The sequence below is a fragment of the Mustela nivalis genome (assembly GCF_964662115.1).
Source record: "Mustela nivalis genome assembly, chromosome: 4".
In the NCBI taxonomy this organism is placed as follows: domain Eukaryota; kingdom Metazoa; phylum Chordata; class Mammalia; order Carnivora; family Mustelidae; genus Mustela; species Mustela nivalis.
In genome coordinates, this window is record NC_139023.1 from 27,374,786 (window position 1) to 27,398,545 (window position 23,760).

The window sequence follows — 23,760 nt, forward strand, 5'->3', positions numbered from 1 at the left end:
ACACTTGTCATATGTGCAGTGTGGTTTCATTTTGTACTTGCTTCCTGCCTTTCTCCCCAGACTAGAATAAAAGCTCTTGTCTTCTTTTCCCCAGAACTGTCATAGTTCACCGCACACGGTGGACGGTCAGATTTCGGTGAGTCAGGATGGCAGGGGTTTAGACGGCTGACCCTCCAGGGGAGGAGTGCCTGGATTTAAATCCCAGCTTTTCAGCAGACTACGGCGGGTGACCTCAGGTTGGTTATTTAACTTCCCGGTGCCTCCCTTTCACCGCATGTAAAATGGGTGATTCTGAAATAACGTACACTCTATGGAAATGTTAATATCTGTTAAATACAAAAACAGTGCCTGGCACGCCGTGAGTCTCCTACGAGTGCTGTTTCCTACTCTTCAGTGAGTGAATCAAGTGTTAATACATTAATAGTGAGGGCACGTGACCCTTTAAGTGTACCAGACACGCACCGATGCCTCCGGTTTGACAGAAAAAGACTTATTCTTGTCATAAAACTCTCGTTTCGCTCCACTGCACCGTGTCATCCGCCTGACCCGCCACCGCTTAGCGGAAGGGGAGGTGCGGCCCTACCCTACTTGCGACAGAGTCCCCAGTCACCCCCAGGTGGCACTGCTCGGGGTTCTCCCGGGCCGGGGCCGTCCCAGACCTCGCGGGGCTGTTGTCCGGGGGTAGGAAGCCTGGGCCGAGGGAGTCCCAGCTCCGCGTTCGGGAACCCGAGGGACGCTCCTGCGACTTACCTGCGCCCCAGCGGGGTCGCGGCTGCCGGGACGCGCCGGCAACCCACTCCCGCCTCCAGTCTCAAAACCTCCGCAGGGCTCGTGGGAACCGGTGCTGCGGGCCGAAGCGAGCGGGGGCGGGCCGAGAGGGGCGGGGCGGGGCGGTCGTGGGCGGGGCCTGCGGGCTCCGGGCTCCCAACCCCGCGGTGCCCGCGGGACTTCACACCGTCTGCGGCTCCGCGCAGCCCGCGCGCTCCAGCCAGGTAAGGATGCGGCAGGTCGGCCGGGGCGGCCCCGGCACTGCGGGACTCCGGGCGGGAGAGGGTCAGGAACTGGCGCGAGGCGCGAGGCGGCTCTCCCAAGCCCAGAGACCGACCCTCCTGGGATGAGGAAGATTTTCTATTCTTCCTGCCACGGCAGGTGAGGGAGCCGGTCCACTCCGGTCCAGGAAGAAGGGACAGGTGCGCGCTCCCGCGTAGCTGCGGCTTCCTGGGCCGCCGCGTCTCCGCCCCTGGAGTTCAGGCGCTGGCCTCTCCCGAGGAGCACCCACCTCCTTTCTCTGTGGGTCCCAGGGCCGAGGCCGCCCCGCGCCAGGTTCAGCGTTGGGTTCACTTCCCAGCGGGGCGGCCAGGTTGGTTCCTCCTCTCTGACTGGGTGGCAGCGCAGTCTCGCTTGAAAGTTGGCACAGTCCGCAGAGACATTCCACGGTTGTACGTGTCCGAGTGCCTCACCCCACCAACTTCACTCTTTTTTTTTTTTTTTTTTTTTTTTTAATCTGGGAAATTGTTTGAGTCTTGAAAACAGCTGTTCGGTGAAAACATGTATTGGAAAAACTAGGACCTTGATCTGGAGTGTGCACTTCTCCTTGGATCCTAAATTTGCTCTTGATCTGCCCCCCCCCCCCCCCCAAGAAGAATAGTACGTTTCTGTGTCCCAGGTTCGGAAACAGTCTCATCTAATGCCATTCTTTGGAAACTGGAATATTTGATCAGAAGGTTTGAAAACAACAGGATGGGCTGGTGGCTAAGTGGGTTTGAAGGTTATCCAAAATAGTTAAGTGTTTTGAGCATATACCCTGTATTTTTCCAGTGAGTGCCCATTTTCCTTTTAGGAAATTCTGAGAATTTGCTCTCTTTGAGATGATTCTCTCCTAAAGAGCTGAGGAGGAAGAAACAACCTCGACACACCAGTGGTTTTCCCAATTAAGTTTAGTATTTAACAGGTCGGTTTGACACTGGTAGCTCAGTGAGCAAGAATCATACGTAATATGGAATATCATGATTTAGACGGAGAAAAGAGAGCGTGTTGTCCTTTTCTTATTTTGTTTTGGACATACTTTTTAGTCCAGTTACGTTTATTCAGTGTTTTGGAAAGACCTATATACTTTCCCTGTACTGTAATTAATCTGATCAATTATTACTACTCTTGCCAATTCATGATGCTTACTGCAATGTGTTTATTTATGTTAATGAGTTTGATTCTTCCCACAAGGGTGTATATGTTTTGATTTCTGGAACTGTATAGGGTAAGTGTTGTAGACACTTGCAAATCAGTGCTGTGCTCTAGTTGGCAAAACCTTTGCTCCACATAGGTCCTTGAACTAAAATGTTCACATCTTCCCAAACAGAAAAAAATATAGAATGCTAATGTACTTTCAACCTGTTTTACTTATTCTGTACTAAGAGAGTCATCATGTTTTCTCAGCAGCTACTACTTAAGGGCAGGGACAATATTTTATCGAACCGTGATAAAGCCCTGAGAATGGTAACCTTTGCTCTGTCAAGTTCAGCCTTGACAGGTGGTTGGAAGGGTCATGGGCAGTGTCTGGCTACTTTTATGCTTGGGGAGGAATTGTCCGTCTCCCTGCCTTCCTCTGCATATCTGGAGTGGTAGAAGCCTGAGCCTTGGGGCCTCCAATTACACCTCTGCTTACTGGTTCCTCCAGGTTGGTCTAGTTGGTACTTCTTCTCCCCACCCCAGCTCTTCCAGTTTTGTGGCTTCTACCCTGACTCCACCCCTGCCTGGATTCCCACCCTTAGGGAGAATCAACTTATTGTTCAGGACAGAGAGGATAGGTCCACATCTGCCTAGTGCTGGGTCTCCCATGGATGCTTAGTAAATATCTGTTGAGGACAGTGCCACTTGCTTCAAAGCCCTTATTCTCTCGTGTTATTCAGTCTAGAGAGGTAAAGAGAAGGAAGTTGTACTTAGATCAGTAGTTTTAGGGGCCAGCTGCCTTGGATGGATTAGTGTTATAAAGGGAGACATCTTTAGAAAGGAGTGAAATTAGCTCATGGTTGTTGGCAACTGTAAAATTATCCTGTACCATGTGGTTATGGCATGGGGATAACTTTGTTGAAAAGAAGCCTATAAGAGAGGGGCTTAGTAGTTGTCTCAACCTGGACTTGCCTTTTTGTTTCTGCCCTAGCTCAACCAGTCCTTGCTTGGGTTTAATTATAACTATTACCTTCCTCACCACGTTTGGCTGCTCAGAGCTCAGATGGCCGTAGCTACTGAGGGCTAGATGTAGAAAATTGCACTTTTTTTGTTTGGGAAAAACAAGGATGGAATTTTGCTGAGTTGTTATTAGGGAGACAAAGCGAAAGCAAATAAATGTAAAAATGCCTGGACATAGAAATCAACATGTGGTTTTTTTGTTTGTTTGTTTTTAAATTTTAACCTTTTAATATAAATTACATTTTTTCACTCTCCAGAAACAATCCCTTGTAATTCTTTGAGCTGGTTATTTTGGTATTTGCTGCTTGCTACTATTTGAGTTCTGCAGTTTGAAGCATTATCTATTGACTTCTCACTGTGGAAGATGATGATGTGGCTCCCTTTATTTTTCTCACCCCCATCTCAACCACAGCTTCCTTATTTTCCCATCCTTGCAGTAGTAGTTAAACAGTAATTTTGGTTAGATCAATATTCATAGCTAAGCCAAGCACAAGTTCTTGTTTTCTTTGGAGTTAATCGTTGTTTGTTCATTTATTTAGTTTTGTATGTCTGCATCATTAATTTGACCCAAAACTCTTGGCCAGATTTCCAAAACTTGCCTCAAATGTATCATGTGTTGTCAATTTCATTTTCCTGAAGAAGTTGTTCCTGAGTCTCCTCCTTGCCCTCATCTGGACCAGTTGCCCTCTATACATGGGGACCAGTTGTCACCCTGAAGACCTTTGTCATCATCCTGGGGATCCCCATCATTTCTCTCCTGTTGGATCTCTTGTTAAGCACATGTCTTGCTCTATCTTGGTGAACTCCCTTGTTTTGGTAGAGCACATCTTCATGGAGCTTTTTGGAAAAAGTTGCATAGGATATGCTTTTTTATTTTATTTATTTATTTTTTTTGAGACGGTGAATGCCTGGAAATAGCTCTTTTCCACTGACAATTGACTGTTTAGAATTTTAGGATGGAAATTTTGAAGGCATTGTTTCATTGCCTTCTAAGCTATGGTGTTGCTGTTGAGAAATTCAGAACTGTTCTGATTCCTCAGATTTTACCTTTAATTTGTGTATAGTTTACAAGCCTGCTGAGTTTTTTATGGAAGTTATAGAATTTTCTCTTCATCTCCATAATCCTGAAATTTCATGATGCTGTACCTTGGTACGGATCTGCTTTCATCCAATGTGCTGGGCTCTTTGAATCCCGAAACATATCTTTCAGTTTGGGAAATTTTATTCAATTGACTAATTAATAATAATTTTCTCCCCTCCATTTTCTGTGATCTTTCTTTCTTTCTTTCTTTTTTCTTTTGAAGCTCTTATTTATTTATTTGCGAGAGAGAGAGAGAGAGAGAGAGAGAGGGAGAGAGAAAGAGCACACACAGGGGGAGGGGGCAGAGTAGAGGGGCAGAGGCACAGGGAACAGCAGACTCCTTGCTGAGCAGGGAGCTGGATGTGGTGTGGGACTCAGTCCCAGGACCCTGGGTCATGACCTGAGCTGAAGGCAGCTGCTTAACTGACTGAGTCACCCAAGTACCCTGTGATGTTTTTTTTTTTTTTTTTTTTTTTTTCCCAGAAACTCATATTGTTCATGTATTAGATATTTTGGAATAGGCCTCTAATTTTCTTATATTTTCTCCCCTAATATCTATCTCTCTTTTTCTTGGTTCTGCTTTTGGGGAGATTTCTCAATTTTACCATCTAGTCCTTCCACTGAGTTTTTAATAAGTATAATCCCATTTCTAATTATTTTAAATTAGAAGCTCTTTTTTCCCCCTGAGTGTGTGTGTATGTGCATGTGTGTGGTATAATGAAGGAAAGGAAAAATTTCCCTTTACCCTCAAGACCCAGCTGGACTAAGAATTAAATTTCAATGAGACAGATTAACGGGGGAAAACAGTTTTGTTTCACAGGCACCGAGGTCCAATTATGAACCTGAGACCTAAAGAAATGACTAAAGCAGGCAGTTTTTATATTTTTTAGATAAAGAAACAGTTAAGTCTGTGAAGAATTGACAGGACAAAGAACATTTTGGGAACTTTAATTAGTAAAGAAATCGAAACAGGATTTGGGTGCTGATAGTAAATGAGTAAAAAGTAACAAGGCTTGTTTATACAACCTTCTCGGATCTAAATTTCCCATCTCTGGCCATAAGGATGTCTTTTTACCTTCTGGTATGGGAGGGCACCTTTCACATAGGAGATTTATTTCCTGCTTTCAGGGGACAGAGGAAAGTCCGAGTGTTCTTCTTGCATCGGCTGTCTCTTGGGCAACTTTTATTTAAAATAATCAATGGGGGGTGCCTAGGTGGCTCAGTGGGTTAAGCCGCTGCCTTCGGCTTGGGTCCTGATCTCAGGGTCCTTGGATCGAGTCCCACATTGGGCTCTCTGCTCAGCAGGGAGCCTGCTTCCCTCTCTCTCTCTCTCTCTCTGTCTGCCTCTCTGTCTACTTGTGATCTCTGTCTGTGAAATAAACAAATAAAATCTTTAAAAAAAAATAATCAATGGGCCAAAGTGACACATTTTGAGGTGGTCTCCTCTTGGCCCCTTCAATATCCATTTCTTCTTCTGTTTTATGGTTTCAGTGCTTATCTGTCTTATCTCTGAGGATAAACTTTTTTTGACGGTTTTATCTTTCCATTTACAGACTCAGTTTCCCCAAGTTGCTTTTGTCTATTTATTCGTTTAGGTCTCGACCTTTCATCTTAGAGGTTTGCCTCCTATTTCTAATACCCTCTGTGGTCTGCTCACGTTTGAGTGGGGGTTTAAAAGCTGAAGATGGGGGCGCCTGGGTGGCTCAGTGGGTTAAGCCGCTGCCTTCGGCTCAGGTCATGATCTCAGAGTCCTGGGATCGAGTCCCGCGTCGGGCTCTCTGCTCGGCAGGGAGCCTGCTTCCCTCTCTCTCTCTCTCTGCCTGCCTCTCCATCTACTTGTGATCTCTCTCTGTCAAATAAATAAATAAAATCTTTAAAAAAAAAATAAAATAAAAGCTGAAGATGTGTGTGGCCTTGTTGACTGGAAACTTCCCTGTCTGGTGATCTGGCTGGGGCTTTTATCTGGAGGAACTCTAATATCATTACTTCTTGGGCCGCTGAGAGTCCTCAGAAAAGGCTCTTCCACTTTCTCTGGATGGTGGCGGAGAGCCTGGCTGCCGGTGGTCTGGGAGCTAGGTGGAGAAGAAGGTTGGAAGTCCGAGCATCCACATGTCCCTATAACCCCCTCATGGTGTTTCTAGTAGAACGCCTGAGCTGTGTCTGATGTACCCCGTTCTGGAGACCCTCTCTTGGAGAGGAAGTGGGGGAGAAACTCCAGGTGCTTTTGCAAGGATGGGGAGAAAGCTACCTCCTTGCCCAGAATGGCCAAAGGGATATGGGACATCCAACTGCTTTTTAAAGCAGTTTTCAGTCCTCTCTATTTCTGCTCTCCCCTCTCCCCACAGGCAGTCTAACTGCCTTTAATTATGTAGCATTTTGGAGAAACCATGGTATGAATCGTGTTGTTTCTTGGCTTCCCCTCACCTCACCACGTGAGGTCTCATGTTATCATTTTACTGGGCTTTCCGGAGGGAGGTTTTGCTCAATCTGCCATTGGTGCCTTAACCAATGTCCACGAGAGACCAGTGAGCTTCAGCTATGGTGCTGCGCTGCTGTCTTCCTGCCTTGACCAGCAGTAAACTTTCTTTGTCCAATCTAGGCATATTCTCTCGCGGAACCCAGTTTGGACCTCAGAATTCTTCTTCTACCACTTTAAGCATCCACCACCAACCATTTACCCTTGTCGTGGGAGGCAAAACCTCTAGACCTAGCGTGGGTGGGACGGAGCTTACTGGTCATCGAGCCCTTGTTCCTGTTCTCTAGCTCACTGTGTCGAGGAGGACTCGTTCCAGCACCTCCGCCTCTGACTGTCTAACCTTTCAGTGAAACTCCCGGTAAGCCCAATACTGTAATCTGAAAGGCAGGCCTGGTGTTATTGGTGGCTGTGTGGCCTCTAATGGAAGTTACCACTATTTCCTTCTGGAGGCCGGTTTATCATACAGTTGCTTTACCAGCAGAAGCATCCTCACTTCCTGTTTCAAAGCTCATGTCTTTCTTGGAATGTGCACCAAGTTCCTGTTTCTGGCTGGGCCATGCAGAAGAAATGACTGATCTATCTGGGACCTCGTGGATGATCAGAACTTTCCCAACCCTGTTTTACCAACTGAATCATTCCTTAGGCTTCTTTAATTCAGTGTGATTTTGCAGCTTTCTTTGCCAGTAGACTGACAATGTCAGCGGGACTTAATGCTTACACGTAGAGGAATGGGGAGAGTCGGCTTCCCCTGAGGGAGGGAAGGCATTTTTCCCAAACCACCTTATCTGTGCAGAAAAAGCAAAGGTGTGTACTCCTGCGGTGATGCGGTGATGCCTATGCATCGGGAGTACGGAAAACACCAGCATCGCTGCATCGGAGTGGGTGCAGCAGTGACTTGCTCTCTGGGGGTGACAGCAAAGGAGAAGGTGGTTAGAACACACCTAGCTGGAGCCCCCCATTGTGAACAGAAACGTAGCCAGTTGGAAGACCTGCAGGACTCATTCTTCCCTCAGTGCATCCAGGGCCATCCTTCTCTTTTCTTTTTTTAAAGGATTTTATTTATTATTTGTCAGAGAGAAAGAGAGCAAGCAAGAGAGGCTGTGGACAAAGGGAGAAGCAGGGTCCCTACAGAGCAGGGAGCCCAATGAGGGACTCAATCCCAGGACCCCGGAATCATGACCTGAGTGGAAGGCAGACTCTTAACCAACTGAGCCACCCAGGCATCCCCATTATTCCCTTTTCGAAATAGAACTTTTGAAGCCATTGCAACCTCTCTTTCCATGCAGTATGTTTGTCTCTTATGTACTAAGTGCTTCACCTAAGTTCTTTTTGTCTTCATAGCTGGATCACAGACTCTCCTAGGGAAGAGTGCAATGCCTAAAAAATACCTGAAGAATGCACTGAATGAATTTTCCAGAAAACTGTGGACACTTAGCAGTTAGGGGGAAAAAAAAGATATTTGGTCATTGTTATCCAAGTTGGACCCAATAGCCTAAATTCATTAAATTCTAAATTAGACTTTCACTTTACTTTTGCTGTATAGACTGAAATGTGGATCATGTATGTTTTCCCAAGTGCTGATAACATTCTTTTTTTTTTTCTTTCTTTCTTTTTTTTTTTTTTTTTTTTAAGAGATTTTATTTCTTAAGTAATCTCTACACCCAACTCGGGGCTTGAACTCACAATCCTGAGTCACACGTTTCATCGACCAAACCAGTCAGGCATTGACAACATTCTTAAAAGGACAACACAGATTACGACTAGTACTACTACTGCTGTTTTCTCCCTGGCCTGTGTATTTTCTCTTAGCATAGTGTTGTGATTGTCTTGGTTCTTATGGCTAAGAAGAGTGGTTTTTGGAGGAGGGAGGGAAGTATGTGCTGATTAGGTTGTCTAGATGGGTGAGTTTTACATTTATAAAGGAGAAAGATCTCTTTGAATTTTAGCAGTGTACATATATTTCCTTTTGTAACTACATGTCATTCGTTTTTTAAAGTTAAAAGCTTTTGAAATTATTAGCTTACAGAGTATCAAAGTGACAGATTTTCAGTTGTCTTTTACTGTGTAAGATACTTATAATGTAGAACTCTCTGTCAAATATCCTATTCCATTTATCTGCAATATTTGTGAAGTTCTATCCTGATTTCATAGGAAAAGATTTAATTTTTCTCTATCCTGAATAGAGTTCCAATAATGTCTTTCTGTTACTATTTCCTTAGAAACTCTCATGTCCTCATGTATCTCCCAGTATTATGTTTCAGCCACAACCTGTGTAATCTCCACATGACTGCCCCAAAAATGAAACTGTGGCTTTTTTTTTTTTTTTGAGTTTTTTTTTTTTTTTTTTAAATTTATCAGAGAGAGAGAGGGGGAGAGAGCGAGCACAGGCAGACAGAATGGCAGGCAGAGGCAGAGGGAGAAGCAGGCTCCCTGCTGAGCAAGGAGCCCCATGTGGGACTCGATCCCAGGACGCTGGGATCATGACCTGAGCCGAAGGCAGCTGCTTAACCAACTGAGCCACCCAGGCGTCCCTTTTTTTGAGATTTTTAAATTTATCTTCGAGAGAGAGAGGGAGAGAGTACATCAGTCGGTGGGGGTTGCAGAGAGAGTGTGAAGGGGAAGAAGCAGATTCTATATGAGTGGGAGCCCAACATGGGGCTCGAAGCCCCCTCAACTTACAGAGATCAGGACCTGAGCTAAAATCAAGAGTTGTACACTCAAGGTGCTTGGGTGGCTCATCCGGTAATCGTCTGCCTTCGGGTCAGGTTATGATCCCAGAATCCTGGGAGTGAGTCCAGATTGGGCTCCCAGCTCAGCAGGGAGTCTGCTTCTCCCTCTGCCCTTGACCCTGCTCATGCTTATGCTGTGCTCTCTCTCTCACTCCCTCCATTCTCTCCTACCTCTCTCTCTCTTTCTCTCTCTCTCGTGCACGCATGCACACACTCCCCCTTCTCAAATAAATAAATAAATTCTTTTTTTTTTTTAAAGATTTTATTTATTTATTTGACAGACAGAGATCACAAGTAGGCAGAGAGGCAGGCAGAGAGGAGGAAGCAGGCTCCCCGCAGAGCAGAGAGCCTGATGTGGGGCTCGATCCCAGGACCCTGAGATCATGACCTGAGCCAAAGGCAGTGGCTTAACCCACTGAGCCACCTAGGCGCCCCAATAAATAAATTCTTAAAAAAAAGAGTCAGACCCTTCACTGACTGAGCCACCCAGGGTCTCCACAGTCATGGCTTTTTTTTTTCCCTACAGAGGAGTGATTTCAAGGTTTATTTTTCTGTGGATCTAATTTAAGTGTGCAACGAAGTTGGTTTTTACCATTGGGGTTGTTTTTGTTTCATAGAAGGCAATTGGCTTTCTTTTTTATTTTCCTGCCTTGATTGATAAAAATGTCTGATCCCTTAGCCAGGTGGTTAAGCAGAAATACAATTCAACTGAGTTATGAGTGAATGAGATATATAAGTTGAGGTGTGAATGCTTCTTAATTTTTTAAAGGATTGTCAACTTATTGATCACCCATTGAAACCAGTTATAGAAGCACTGCTTTAAAAAAATTCTAGGTCATAGGTTCTGGAGTCGTAGCTGAAAGAGGGTTTTTGGGCTCAGAGCTGGTGACACATCCTTCCATCTTGCCTAGAGTAAGGATAAATCCTTGGATGCCACAAAGGTTCCTCAACTCTCAGAGTGATCTGTGGACTCTCCCTGCCATTATTATAAAAAGAAAATGTTATTTTACATATACTAATTATTAAAAAAAATGTAAACAGTGCTGAAGCCTACAAAGAAATTTATTTTATTTTATTTTTTTAAAGATTTTTATTTATTTATTTGACAGACAGAGATCACAAGTAGGCAGAGAGGCAGGCAGAGAGAGAGAGGAGGGGAAGCAGGCTCCCCGCTGAGCAGAGAGCCCGATGTGGGGCTCGATCCCAGGACCCTGGGACCATGACCTGAGCCGAAGGCAGAGGCTTTAACCCACTGAGCCACCCAGGCACCCCAAGCCTACAAAGAAATTTAAAACAACCCCAAAAGCATTCCAGAGAAAATCTTGGTGAATCCCTTTCAGTCATCTCTATCATCATTTGCCTTGTTAAGAATCTTCAGCAAATTTCTAGAAAATAATTAACTTGAGCACTGCAGGCAACTGTTTGTGTAACTCCAAGTTCTATAATCTTTATATATATGCAATATATGTGCACTATACATATATGCATTTTATATGTATAAAATATATTTATATGTATATATGCAGTTACTTTTTGAGATTATAATTAGTTCAGGCATAAAGTTCTTTAGTAGCATTATTTCATATAGGTATTTTCTTGTAGCAATAATTCTCATTTTTAATAGAGAAGTGATTATCTTGTCAATATATGATATACTTGATATTCTTCCATGAAGCTCCCAACTGTCTTACTGTTAATGCCTCGCTAGAAGGAAAAACAACCTTAATTTGACAATGACAAGTCCTTGGTACACTGTGAGTCTACTTTAGCATATGAAAATCCTTTTGAAGCCTCCCTTTTCAGGGTGCTTAGGTGGCTCAGTCGGTTAAGCTTCTGGCTCTTGATTTTGTCTCAGATCCTGATCTCCTGGTCTTGGGATCAAACCCCTCATCAGGCTTCCTATTCAGTAAGGAATCTGCTTCTCTGTCTGTCTGTCTCTCTCTTCCTCTGCCCCTCCCCACTGCTCATTCTCTTTCTCTCAAATAAATAAATAAAATCTAAAAAAAAAAAAAGAGAGAGAGAGAAAGGGTTAAAAAAAAAAAAAAAAGAAACCTCCCTTTTCCTTACCTCCCCCAACCCCATAGTATATAGTCAGCCACCTCTCATAAACCCAGTGAAGCAGCTCTTTCTGCCCATGGATCCTTTTTCCAGGCTTTAATAAAACCACCATTTGGTACCAAAGAAAATCAATCAATCAATCAATCACACACACACACACAATGGTATTTTGGACCATTCGTCAATTTTTACACAATTGGGGTTCTTTTCTTTTTTTAAGTAAGTAATGTTGTTATACTTTTTTCCCTTTGGGGGATTATTTTCTTGGGGAGTTTTTCCTCAAAATACCACTTTGGGGTTCAGGATTTCTAACTTCTATTAGTCATCCTCAGAAGGGCACAAAATAATTTAAAAAAGCTCACTAGCTATATAAAGCTATCTAAAGGTACTCCTGGGTAGCTCAGTGGGTAAAGCCTCTGCCTTCAGCTCAGGTCATGATCTCAGGGTCCTGGGATCGAGCCCTGCATCAGGCTCTCTGCTCAGCGAGGACCCTGCTTCTCCTGCTCTCTCTGCCTGCCTCTCTGCCTACTTGTGATCTCTATCTGTCCAAAGAAAAAAACACCAAAAACAAAAGCAAAACAAAACTATATAACGTTTCCATCATTCTCTTTTTTGACCTTTCAGATCAACTGTATCTACTTTGTGTGAAGACACAAAGTTTAGGGGGAGCTAGTCAGGCCATGTTATGCACCAAATTGTAGATCAGATAATAAAGCCAGAGTAACCCAACAGGTCCATTTGCAGAGGCTGTGTTCCGGTCGGTGATGTCTATAGCTTCGTTTCGTTTGGTTGGATGTGTTAGGAAAAGTTTCCAGGGATCAATAACAAAAGGTGGAGAAGTCGTTATGGTATCTGTGAAACAACATTTGACCATGGTACCTGGCCTAGAGTTCATGAACCTTTGTGTAAGCAGGGGAAGGCATTATAAGCCCACAGGGAGCTCCAACCCGCCCACCCATTTCCCCATTCTTGGACTGTAACAGGAAGTGTGGGGGGGCGGGCGGGCAGGACAACCAGCAATGTGAGGGAATTTTGCGTTAATGTCTTTCTTGATAAAGAACCAGAGTAGAGTGGATTCCTATTCAGATTTTTCCTTGACATCTTCCTGTCTAATGTTTAAAGCTTGGGCTAGATTTTTAAGTCGGCTATTAACTGGTGTCATGTTCCCATGCCTCAGGTTTTCCACCTATTAAGCAAAGCATAATGACACATAATTAACAGTCCACTTCAGAAAGATTCATGGCCTAATGCTTGTAAAGGACTTTGAGCTTTTCAGAGTGTTTTATACACATTCATGAATAATGAGATGACTTGCTCTGTTTAGCAGAGGGCATCTATATTATGCCCATTTTACAGATGAGAAAAGTGAGCCTCAGAGGATAATAGCTTGCTGAGAACAAGAGGGTAAGTTGAACGTGCTCTCCATGACACTTTTCTTGAACTTTGTGGAACAAATGGAACCTAAAATAAATTCTGCCGTGAGTGTGTATGTGATGGGAAAGTGGATTTTACACTTTTTAAGCAAATACAGCCTTTTGGGGGGGGATAGGCATAGGCTACTCTTTTGTCAGGGGTGATCATATTTGACACATTCACTGGAGTTCTTAAAGAGCATTAAATAATTATGGAAGCTAGATATAAACCATGATTTTTGTTTTTCCGTATTTTATTTATTTATTTGACAGAGACTGAGAGGGAATAAGCAAGGGGAGCGGCAGGCAGAGGGAAAGGGAGAAGCAGACTCTCTGCTGAGCAGGGAGCCAGATGCAGGGCTCGATCCCAGGACTCTGGGATCATGATCTGAGCCAAAGGCAGACGCTTAACCTACTGAGCCACCCAGGTGCCCCAAACTGTGATTTTCAAAGTAACTTTGAAAAGACTCCGCACAAAGGTTGTTAAATAAAATGAGTCAGTGGGAGTTTGGAAAAAAATGTTTTTCTGAATCAGCAGTGAGGGGTGGGAACAAACAAAACAAAGGCTAGGCAAAGATGGACATTTCCTCGAACGCGAATGTTAGTAAACTAGTCTAATTATTATTATTTTTTAAAAAAATGAACAATGTAGAAGAGGGAATACACAGTGTAAGGTCCCAAGTCACAGTCAACATGAACATATTGGGACACTAAAAACCCAACTGCTGGTCTCAAGTCCATTCAGTGGTGAAGAAGGCATTTAGGTAAAATGAATTTATTAACTGTATATGCAGATGGGCATTCTAGTTTTTTGTTCTTGTTTTGTTTTTTGTTTGTTTTTGTTTGTTTGTTTGTTTTTTGAGCAGGGAGCTCAACCAGGGAGCTTGATCCTGGGATTCTGAGATCATGACCTGAGCCAAGGGCAGACACTTAGCTGACTGAGCATTCTAGTTTTTACTCAAGAAAGAGATTCAGATATGATTGTGAACTCTTAACTGAAGAGATTCACTAAATGTATGACTTGGAACAAAAAGGCTAGTTAAATCTTAGGTATTGCTACAAATAATTCAGAAATGTCATTTTACCTATTTTCAGATTACAGCATCTAAGATAGTTTCATCAATGTACCCTAAAGATGTAATGGACTTAGAGAAAAGCAAACATATCTGTTGGTGGCAGAGACAATTGAGTAAAATACTCTCATTGAATCCTTTGGTCCAGAGAGATAAACACGTAGGAGACACACGGACAGTTGCACCCTCTGATGCCATGGCAAGTGGAGCTCGGTGACACAGGGAGACCATTTGTTTGTACCTTCTGTTCCCAAACATTTTACTACCAGCCCCCAATAGTTAATGTTTTTGAGCACATATTTTATGTGCCAGACTCCCTGTGGGGCTCGTTACATGGTTTAGCTCATTTAATACCCGCCCCTCCCCCCATAATCCAATGAAGCAGGCAGGATTATTTCCAACGTTCTACAGATGAAGAGCCAGAGGCTCAGAGATTCGGGGAAATTTGACCTAGTGGTGGAGACAGAGTTGAGAACAATACAGTCTGGCTCAAGAGGGTACAAGCAAAACACACTAGGTGAAATTTATTTTCATAGTATATATTTTGTGTAGCTCAATATAGAAGAAACATTATAATTTCACCGTGTAATCCTACAATGATTATTAATGAGATGTCAGAAACAGCTCAGGAGCTTGATGATGAGTAATAGGACCCAGGATAGTGCAAGGCCAGGCAATGACTTCCATAGTGCGTGGATGCTGTAAGATGTCGTCCTACCAAACAATAAAGTTGCAGCTCGTAGAGAAACATTTTATACTGCTTCAGTTTTAAATTTTAAATTGAAATGAACTAGAATGAAGTAAAACTAAAAATGTGGTTCCTTATTGGAACTAGCCACAGTTCAGGAGCTCAGTAGCGATCTGTGGCAAGTGGCTGCCATATTGGATGGTACAGCAGAAGTTATTCTCTGTCTCCAAAGGGCCCTGGACTCCCAGACACTCCATCCCCACCCCTCTACCCTGACCTCTGTGAGTCCCTAACTCAGCTTCCTTGCCTCTGCCCAGGGCCAACATGTACAGTTGTACAGGTTATGCACTGTAAAATTCTGGGATGTCATTCACATTGGAGATATAGGAGATTTGTTCATTTACTGTGACAGGTTATTTGAAAATGGAAGTAATTATTTTTCTTTTTGGAAGTAAAGTTCTTAAAGGAACTTTTTTCTAACTCATGCAAAGGCATTTTTGGGGAGGTGATTGTAGTTCTTCTGTTTCTGATGTAGGAATGATGTTAGGGGTCAAAGCCGATGGCCAAGAAAGAATTCTTGAGATGAGATGTCTTTGGTGCAGAAAGGTAGTTTTATTAAAGCATGGGAACAGAACCCGTGGGCAGAAGGAGCTGCACTGGGGTCATGAGGAGTGGCCCATTATATACTTTAAAGTTGAGAGGGGATTAGGGATAGTGTAAACCTCTCTGGTATTTTGGAAACAAGGTTTCCAGGACCTTGAGGGGGCTAGCTATTATTAGGAAAAGGTCATTTATTAGTGTTTAGTAAAAACCCTATCATGAGACTTTTCAGATGTATATCGGTAGGTCGTGTGCTTGGACGATGATTGCCAACATGTATCTTGGGGGGTAGAGATGAGGTTTCCAAAGGAATTTTTTATGTTAAAGTAGACTTACAGGATCCTAGGGGTTAGGCTAAGATTGCCTTTTGCCCTTAGGAAGTCTTAACATTGAGGCAGCTGGGTTCCTAGAGGAATGTCACTTGGCCTTGTTCAAGGATTTGTCAATGGGCTGTAGGTAGTAAGGAAGCATAATCTTTTCTCTTCTGCCTTTGTTTCCCACATGGTATCTTCTTAGCATTCCAACAGCTGGGCCCAGGCATTATTCTCTTGTTTTCTCAGCCCTGAAAGTAATGAAGTAGCTTTAGTCAACCCTTCCCCTGCCCCCCAAGTAATGTCACACAGAATTACAGTCTTCCTTGTAGTTTACCTCAGAGTTGTATGTATCTTATTCATGAGCACAGTGGGTGCTCGTGATGGTGTTATTTATTTAAATACTGATTTAAATAGTGTTCTTAGTGTCACTTAGGCCCTTGCATTGTGTCCTCGGTTGCCCTTAATGAAACTTGACCCAGAGCTGATTATCCAAGTGCTGACAAGGTTCTCTCTTTCACCGAGTCACAGTTCACCCTTCATGTGGTACCCTTGTTCTAAATAATAATAATTGTCATTATTGTTAATTATTACTCATAACAGCTACCATTTATTGATCACTTTGTGTCAAGCGTTGTGTCTATCTAGCAATTTATGTGCATTCTTCCATTCACTCTTTCCAAAGATCTCTAGGAGGTAGGTGCTATTTTTATCCCCATTTTATAAGGAGGAAACTGAGGCACTGAGAAATTAAGTAATTTACTTGAGGTCACACAGCTAGTAAGTGTCAGAGCTGAAATTTAAAACCAGTTCTGTCTGACTTCAAAGCCCTATGATGTGGAACTGTTGGGGTTCAGAGCCTACGGCCAAGAAAGAATTTTTGAGATGTCTTTGGTGCAAAAAAGTGGTTTTTATTAAAGCATGGGAACAGGACCTTTGGGCAGAAAGGGCTGCCCCGGGATTGTGAGGAACGATTGATTATATACTATGGAGGTGTTGGGGGTAAAGACCAAGGGAAGTTTGTGAAATGACTATCATATGCAAAAGACTCACAGGATCCTGGAGTCCTAGCTATTGGCCAGTTAAGGTTGTTTTTGCCTCTAGCAAGACATTAACCCTAAGATCGGGAATTTTCTGGAGGAATGCTCTGCTTCCTGTCTGCCTCAAGTGTTTGCCAACGGGCTCCATAACACAATAAAAAAGAATGGGAAAAAAATTAAGGACATTTAATTTGATCTACATTTCTTTCTGCCTCTGCTCCCCATCTCACTTCTACCCTTTAAGTAGCGGGACTGTGCATCTCTTTTGTTATCTGGGGACCGACGGACAAGTGACTACACTGCAGTGGACTCCAGATTTTCTTGCCTGGACTTCCTTTGGGGAACTTCTCTGTCCACAGTTCCTGTGGTTTGGGTGGGGTGGACACGGAAGCCTGGGGTTGGTCATGTGTCTTGTGGCCTATGGGAGAAGTGCCTCCATCTGACCTGGTGATTGGTTCAGAGGTTAGCACATGACCCAGCTTTGCTCAGTTAGGCTCCATTTCTGCTCCAGTTAGGAAGGGAGGCATTCTTTTCCTGTGGGATTTTTTTTTTTTTCTCTCCTGCTAGAGTGATCTAACCTGGAGCTCCTGGTGGCCATCTTTGCCTGCTCTATGGGGGAAGCTTTTTGAAGTAGAGAAAATGAATGAAGCTGGCCGGCAGGGAGACATGTCACTGAACAGTGGTGGGAGCACAGACAGCAGCATTTAAACTTCAGGATTCGGGGGTGCCTGGCTGGCTCAGCCAGTTAAGCATGGGATTCTTGATTTTGGCTCAGGTCATGATCTCAGGGTAGTGAGATCGAGCCCTGCACTGGGCTCCCTCAGTTTCGCCTCCCCTACCCAACCCCCCTTGCGCCCTCTCTCTTTCAAAATAAAATGAAATAAAATAAAATAAAAAGAAAAACCACCCAGGATTCAGATGTGCCTGAAGCAGCTCAGCCCTGCTTGGTTTTGTGAGCCAGTACATTCCTTTTGTTGTTGTTGTTGTTGTCTGCTTAAGTGGAAGTTATTTGCAATTGAAAGAGCCCTGCCTAAGGTACAGACTTTCCAGAAGGTGAATAGATTCCTCATTGCCCCTTTGGATGAGCCCCCTCGTTCTTGGGTCTTGGTGCCTACTGTTGCCTGTACCTTGCCTGGAGGCCTTTGATCCCTGGAAACTCGAGGTACTCATCTTGCTTTTTCCCTTTTAGGTCTCTGAGCTCTGTCCTAAGGAAAGGAGATAGCACACCCAGCCCCTTCTCACTACTTTCCCCCACCCTCCCACCTCTCCCCCCCCATTACAGAGCCCACACACAAGGATAAGTATTATGCCATGAGTGCAACTTTGGAGAAATGTGTTCTTCGTAGACATTACAAAATTATTCATCAACCTACTTTTGAATGCTGATCAAAGACTGTTGAGTGTTTAACTCATCTGGCCTCTGACACTATCTGGGACTTCCGCCAGTTTAGGCCTAGCCTTTGCCTCTTATCCCTGGTTTCCTTGGCTCCTAGCCTTTCTGATCAGCTCTCTCCTAAATGCTCTCAACTCCCCTATGATTCTGAACTTCCATTCTTCTGCTGGCTTCCTTCCTAATCTTTCCTACGGTCCTCCGAGGGCCATTGTTCCACTGTGAATCAACACTCCCACACCCCAGCCTCCTCACATGATGAGAAGCTCTCTCTGCTATAGCCTTCTGGCTTCCCTTTGCTGCTTTCCCTTTTAGAGATAAAGCCCTTCATGCACGGACCCTTGCGGACTTTCTTTTTGCCACCAATCTCTTGGTGGATCCCCCTGATAACACTCACCTGGTTCATGGTCTTCTCTGCAGACTCTGCCATCTCTTCATTCTCATGCACAACTAACTTGACAGTTCTGCCATGAGGCTGGTTTGAGGGAGTAGTTAATTATGGCAGGAGTGGAAAATAGGGAGATTTCATGAAAGAGATGACCTATGATCAGGACCTTAAAAAATGAGTGGCATTTCAGCAGATGCTCTTCTAGGCAGAACAACCCAAGCAAGAGCATGGAGGTATGAAATGGCCCAGTGTGTTTGCTTTCTCAAACACTGGGAAATAAATGGTAGGAAGTGGGGGGAGGGGACCCAGATTGGGTCTGACGTGATTATATTTACTTAAGATTAAGAAGTGGCTCTAAAAAGAGTCCAATATAGAGAATGCAAGAGATAGAACAGTCTTTATTATAAAAGGGAGAAGAAGTACTTTGAAAAGTTGCAGAGGTGGAATGATACTGTAAGTTATAAGATGGAGATATTGGGCTGTTTAGAAAAAGGGAAGATGAGTAGTTAAAGCAGTTTAAGAAAGTTCATAAGAAGACTAGGGATGTAGAGAGAAGAGATAGTGGAAGAAAAAAATGGAAAGATTTGCAGAGCAGATGGGTTATAGGGAGACAGGAAACAGGGCAGAGTAACTGGGCAGGGCATCTGCGGAACGTGGAGGCCCTGCATGGTGCTGTGAGATTTGAAGGTGGAGGAAACAGCTCAGACCAGATGTGAGTCAAATTAGTTGGCCTTTTATGATGTTATATGTAAAGAGCAAGAGAACTTGTCTCTTTTATGGTGGCGAAAATGACTGGAATTATCTAAGCATAGCATGTTTCTCAAACTGTTTTATAGAATACTACAGCTCTGGGAGATGTTTAAGGTTTAAGGGCTGTGGAGTGAGATCTGTGATCCCATAAGGCTGGGAAAGGCAGCATTCTCTATGATTCACAGAGCCTGTCCATGTAGAAAAGGCTGTGAGGAACGCATATAAGAAACCAGTTTGGTGTTGTGCAATACAGCTTGGCCCAAATATATGTGTTCGTTCATTCAACAAGCCTGTGGTAAGCACCCCTTATGATAGTATGTTTTGTTTTGATTGGGTTTAAATACATGCATTTTAATTTTTCTTTTTAAATTATAGTTGACACACAATGTCACTTTCATTTCAGGTGCACAAAGTAATGATTTGACAACTCTAGGTTATGCTATGCTCACCACAGGGGTAACGACCATCTGTCCCCATATAACAACACCAACAACTGTATTCCTGATGCTGTGCCTTTCATTCCCATGACTGACTTATTCTATACCTGGAAGCCTGAACCTCCCCCTCCCCTTCACCCATTTTGCCCATCCTCCCAACCTCCTGCCCCCCTGGCAACCACCATGTACCGGTTTGTTCTCTGTATTTATGGGTCTGTTTCTGCTTTTTTTGTTTGTTCATTTATTATTATTTTTTTTGATTTTACAAAAAATGTAAGAGTAAAATCACATGGTATTTGTCTTTCTCTGTCTAACTTATCTTACTTAGCATAATACCCTCTAGGTCCATGTTGTCACAAATGCCAAGATTTCATTTGTTTTTTTATGGCTGAATAATATTCCATTGAGATTTTATATATATATCTTTATATTATATAATTATATATTACGTATATTATGTATTATGTATAGCGTATTATGTATATTATGTATACTATATATTATATTATAACATATAATATATTATATATATGGATAAAGATTATATGTGATCTTTATCCACTCATCTATCAGTGGATACTTAGGTTGCTTTCTTTTGTTTTTGTTTTTATTTTTGTTTGGTGGGGGGAGAGGCAGAGGGAGAGAGAGACTAATCTTAAGCATGCTCCATGCCTATCATGGATACTGATGTGGGGCTCAGTCTCACTACCCTTGCGATCATGACCTGAGCCAAAATCAAGAATCAGTTGCTTAACTGCCTGAGCCACTCAGGTGCCCCAGGTTGCTTCCATACCTTATCTATTGTAAATAATACTGCAACAAACATAGGGGTGTATATATCTTTCTGAATTTGTGTTCTTGCTTTCTTTGGGTAAATACCTAGTAGCGGAATTACTGGATTGTATGGTATTTCTAATTTTAATTTTTGAGGGACTTCCATACTGTTTCCCACAATAGCTGCACCAATTTACATTCCCCCAAATAGTGCGAGAGGGTTCCCTTTTCTCCACATTCTCAATAGCACTTGTTCTTTCTTGTCTTTCTGATTTTAGCCATTCTCACAGGTGTGAGGTGGTATTTCACTGGGGTTTTGATTTGTATTTCCCCGATGATGAGTGATGTTGAGCTCCTTTTCATAAATCTGTTAACCATATGCTGGTACACTTTGGGCACTGCCCCTGGTCCTATGGCAGAGAATAAAAGGAGCCAGTGTCCCTGCTTTTATGAAGTTAGGGTCTGGTATAATCTAGTAGGTCTTAGTGTTCTGAGAAATACAATTTGGGAATCTGGAGTTAAGGTGTTTATGTATTCCTGTTTGGGCTCTGGAAGGGACTGGAGTGATAGGCTGCCTGCTTGTCTCTCCGTCTCCACATCTCTGTATTATACCAGTTCCTTCACCTCTTGGCAAACTGTTTCCTGCACCTCCTGCCTTGGGCATGGACAGAGTTGATGACAAGTAACTTTCAGGTCTGGGAAGTTGGTGACTTGCCTGAAGTCACCCAGCTAGTAAGTGGCAGAACCAGAGCCAGACCCAAGCTCTACTGGCTCTAGGTTCTATGCTCATTCCAGTCTTGGTGAAAAGGGATGATTTGATATGCCTGAAAATTGAAAAAAAAAAATTCAATAGACTGAACACATTAAGTGAGATGCTATGGATTATGCCAAGTTAATTAACAATGGTAGAGCTGCCTTAGGTATCACCACCACTACCGCCACCATTTTTGAGTAATTGCCATGATCCATGTACCATGAGAAGTACTTTAGATATATTTTCTTATTTAATTTTTATGTCAACTTAACAAAGTGGCAGTTGTTACCCCAGTTAACAGGTGAGGACACAAGCTCAGAGAGGTGAGTAGCGAGCCCATGTTCACAGAGCCAGGAAGGAGCAGAGCCACACTTCCATACTAGGCTGTTTTCAGAGCCCAAACTCTTACCTTCATTTTCTATTAGGTGAAATATTTTCACCTAATTAGGTGAAATATTTTCTCTGCTTCTAGACTTCTCTGCCAGAGTCCGTCTGTCTTTTCTCTCTTGCCGTTTCATCTTCCCTAGCTCTTTCACCTTTCGAAAAACCTGATCTCAGAAAGGATCTGATCATTTATTCTGTAAGTCAGGTAGCATTCATCAGCTATTTAATGAGCATCTACTATGTGGAGGAAATGCTGAGGATCCAGTGATGAATACACAGACTAAGTTTCTGTTTGTGTGGAACTTCCACTCAGTGGGGAGTGCATACAATTAAAAAAAATCAAGAAAAATGTCATGTATTGATAAGTTTTATTTGTTTTCTCAGTCACTCATTTGAGTACAGTTGGTATGATCAGTATCACTTAAATCATCAAAACAGAGGCCTAAGAGTGACTGGTTATCTACGTTAGACTGGGGTCTCAAGGGAAAGCTGTGTGTAAAGAACAGGAAGAAGACTTAGGTGGTTTAGTGGGTTGGGGGAAGAGTGTTAACAGACGTAGCTGGATAAGTAGGTGGTATGTTAGGTTAAGGAGATGGGGTTTTAGTTTAAGGGTGGAGAAGCTATTAGAAGATTTAAGTAGGACTGAGGACATGAATTGAATTATGTTTTTATTTTATTTTAAATTTTTTTTAAAAAAAGATTTTATTTATTTATTTGACAGAGAAAGATCACAAGTAGGCAGAGAGGCAGGCAGAGAGAGAGAGAGGGAAGCAGGCTCCCTGCTGAGCAGAGAGCCCAATGCGGGACTCCATCCCAGGACCCTGAGACCATGACCTGAGCCAAAGGCAGCGGCTTAACCCACTGAGCCACCCAGATGCCCCTGTTTTTATTTTTTTAATTTAATTTAACTTTTTAAAAAAGTTTATATTGATTGGCAAATGGAAAAATGATTATAAGATATGGAAAGAAGTAGTGGATTCATTTTTAAAAAAGATATATTTATTTTAGGAAGAGAGAGCGCGAGCATGAGTGGGAAGGGCAGAGGGAGAGAGAATCTGAAGCAGACTCTTTGCCGAGCACAGAGCCCAATGTGGGGCTCGATGCAGGGCTTACTCTTATGATCCTGAGATCATGACTTGAGCTGAATCCAGGAGTGGGGCACTTAACCGACTACACCACCCGGGTGCCCCAGGAAGTAACGTATCTATTAGGAGGTTATTGCAATAGTCTTGACAAGGCATGGTGGTGGCTGTATCAGCTATTGCCACAGTAATGCCATGTAACAAATATCCCATCAACTCAGTGGCATTCAGGAATAAGGATTTATTTTTGCTTATGAGGTGATAGGAGAGCTGGGTAGTTCTTCTGACGTGGTTTTGGCTCAGCTGATCAGGGTCAGCTAGGCAGCTCTGCAATATTGCCTTGGTTCTCTGATGTGTTGGAAGGGCTTGCTGACGGCTATCTCGGATGGCCTCAGTGGAGATGGCTGGGGCAGCTCTGCTCTCTGTGTTTATATTATGTCCCTCTAGTAGGCTAGCCTGGGCTTATTCTCAGGCTGGCCCAGTCACAATCTCACACTGATTGCAAAGAAGCAGAAGGGAGTAGAAACCAGCAAGCAGGTTTTAACACTTTAGGTTATGTTAAGTTTACTACTGTCCTGTGGGTCAAGGCAAGTTTCCTGGGCACACCCATAGTCAGTGTGGGAGGATATTGCCAAAGGCCAGAGACACAGAGGTGTGAAAAGGTACAGAGAGCTATGAAAAGTCAGGGTCCTGAGTGCAACAGATTGCACGAATGAGAGAAAAGTAAAACCTTAAATGTTCAGATGTAGGGTATTTTGGAGACGCAGTTCAAAGAACATAGTCATGGATTAATTTTGAGGTATGAGACAGAGGAATGAATCAAAGGTAACTCTCTGATTTTTGACTGAGCAGCTGGGGAGGTGGTAAAGCCATTTTCTTAGATGGCAAAGACTGGGTTAAGAATAAGTTTTAGGGGAGTATTTAGAGTTCTGTTTTAGACATGTTATGTTGGAGATACCTATTGGATATTCAAATGATGACATCAGGTTTGCAATTAGATGAGTAAGTCTGAGGTTCCCGGGGCCAGGGTTGGAGATGTAGATTCTGGAATCAGCAACATGCAGGTGGCCTTTCAAGCGAGGCAGCTGGGTGAGGCCATCCCTGAGGAGAATGTAGGGATGAAGAAGGAAAGCAAGCTCTGGTACAC

The 23,760-nt window shown here is 43.3% G+C and overlaps 1 protein-coding gene and 1 long non-coding RNA gene across 4 annotated transcripts in view; one reads left to right on the top strand and one right to left on the bottom strand.

Annotated features, from left to right (window-relative positions):
* LOC309863500 overlaps positions 1-901 on the bottom strand; it is a 1,818-nt gene extending 917 nt beyond the window's left edge. The window contains exon 1 of one of the 2 annotated variants that reach the window (XR_014311083.1): positions 751-901. This is a non-coding gene — a long non-coding RNA (uncharacterized lncRNA). Of the gene's footprint in view, positions 1-716 lie in introns of both variants that reach the window. The other variant, XR_014311084.1, reaches the window with a different exon arrangement.
* Positions 902-906: 5 nt separating this feature from the next.
* TEC (tec protein tyrosine kinase) overlaps positions 907-23,760 on the top strand; it is a 140,063-nt gene continuing 117,209 nt past the window's right edge. Inside the window, exon 1 of one of the 2 annotated variants that reach the window (XM_082728383.1) lies at positions 907-992. The gene's annotated coding sequence lies outside the window, so the exon portion shown is untranslated. The remainder of the gene's footprint in view (positions 993-23,760) is intronic. The other variant, XM_082728382.1, reaches the window with a different exon arrangement.